Here is a 2,516-nt window from a genome sequence, read left to right on the forward strand (position 1 = left end):
ACTTGGTATTTTAAGAATAGATGTTCTTGATGTGACGACTTTCAGGTTTTGGGGATAATGTGTAATAGACTTTAGATTTTGATTTGATTGGTTGCTTTAACAAGTTTGGAGCTTTCGCATTTTTGTTGTTATTCGTAGTTGAGGCATATGTTGGGGTTTGAAATCCTTAGTTCACCCACTTAGGAGATTAAGTGTGGGTGCCACTCACGACTCGTTTTGGATCGTGACAGTGAGTCAGCTGGAAAGCAAATGAGTGAATAACAGAGAAGAAAGTTTAATGTGGTAAACAGGTTGAATTTTTGTAATGTAGTCTAATTTTTTAAAATATATTTACATACTCTTTTGTTTATATAGTCTACTTAAGTTATTTTGAAGGAATATAAAAGAAAGAGTTAAAAAACTAAAACAAAAAGATGGAAAAATTCATTTTTAAGAAGCCTTTGACATAAAATCAGCGTTTGGACATGCAATTTCAAGTTCATTTCATCTCATGTCTTAAATTTTCCAAAAATCATGATTTGAAAATTTTCAAATGTAAAAATTGATTCACAAATATATTTTGTAAAAAAAAATCTCATATTTATATCTACTTACTATTTATTTCATATACAAATAAAAATTAGAGAAAATAGTCAAATGTTCCCTTAACCTATTAGTCAATTATTGACTACACGCCTAGGGTCGTTTGGTATGATGGATAAAAAAAATAGTGATGAGATAAAGATTTTGTATCTTTTTTTGTTGTCATGCTTGTTATAACTTATCCCACCATTTATATCATGATGATAGGATAAGTTATCCCATGATAGCTAAGCTCAAGATAACTAATCATGGAATAACTTGTTGCCAACCAAACAACACCTTATACTTCACGGGGGTCCTGTTACCCCTATGAATTTTTTATATTCGATATTTTATGACCCATAAACGATGACCTGTCCAAGAAGGTGAATAGACCTTTGTAGGCACGTAAGGGTTCAACAAAAAACACATAAAGTGACTAAAATTGAATTAAATAGTTCATATGGCCGGCGGTCTCTCATTGGAGATTATATAATTAATTCATTTTATTTAATTCTTTCCATTTTCTTATATCACAACGTTATTATACCCATTTCATGATTTCTTCAAGTTTTTCTCAAAGTCCTTCAATGGTGGTCTTCAAAATTTCGTCTTTAGGAGCTCCAAAGCTATTGATTTATGCTTAGTTAATCATACACTAATCATATTTAGCAACAACAATCACCTAACTCATAAGAAGCTTTAATATATGAAGCTCAAACATGGAATTCAAGTTTTTTCTCAAACCCCTCGTAATTTCAGCAAACAAAATAAAATTAAAAATAAAAGAGGTAAACCACAATGAACCAACAATGGTAAATTTGAAATTTCGCTTTTTAATTTCATTTTTACCAAATTTATTTTTCGCTCTCGCATTTATTTATGCTTATTTGTGGTTTTTTTGTTTTTGGGTTCAATTTCAGATTGAAAGTTTATGTAGACTAGCTATGAAATTGTTCTTTTTCTTTAATTTGGTGTGTAGAGATACTTTCCTCATTCTCTCTTATTATTTCGTAAAAAATTATTAGAATTTTGAAAAAACCATCTCTATTTGAAAGCATTTTAAATAAATTTTAGGGAAACGGTAGAAGTACCCCCTAGACTATGACCGAAATCTCAGAGATATACCTTAACTAAACTAAGGTCCAATTATTCTCCTAAACCCATTTTTTTTTTTTGTAATTTTATGCACCTTTTTGACTTACATATATATGCGCACATACACATCATGAGAGAGAGATATCTGTCCTTCACACCTAATTTTTTAAAAAGGGTCTCCCATACAAGAACCAAATTGGAGAGCACCAAAAAAGATGCACAAACAAAGACTTAAGTTTGTAAGGCATGGACATCAAAAAGGAAATGTTGTCATCAGAGGTGTACATGACCGGGTTGGTTTGGGTATTTCAAAGGTTTAACCCATCGGTAGCCCCCTAAAGTTGACATCACACTACAACATTTTATGTCTCCAACCACCCTAGAGAAGTGTGGCCTAAACTATGAAAAAGTGTGGCCTTTGGTAAAAAGCCACACTTTTTGACTTTAAGCCACACTTTTCCAGGTGTGGCCGAAAGCAGCGAAACCTTAGAGTTTAGGCGACGCTTTACAAGCGTAGCCTTATCAGCTACGCTTAAAAGTGTAGCCAAAAGGAAAAAAAGGCCACGCTTTTTACCTACGCTTAGAAGTGTTGCCATATGAGCAACACTTTTAAGCGTAGCCTCAAATTCAAAAAGGCCACACTTTGTAGCTACGCTTAAAACTGTTGCCTTATCAGCTACACTTTCAAGCGTAGCCTAAAAGAAAAAAAAGTCACGCTTTTGCTGCTACGTTTATAAGTGTTGCCTTATCAGCTACACTTTGATGCGTGGCCTTTGCTACCATATTGCCCACACTTATCAAGTGTTGCCTTTTCTATCTAATGTATGACAACACTTTGAAGTGTTGTCCTTGCTCAA

This window comes from Solanum pennellii, chromosome 6 (assembly GCF_001406875.1).
Source record: "Solanum pennellii chromosome 6, SPENNV200".
Taxonomy (NCBI): Eukaryota; Viridiplantae; Streptophyta; class Magnoliopsida; order Solanales; family Solanaceae; genus Solanum; species Solanum pennellii.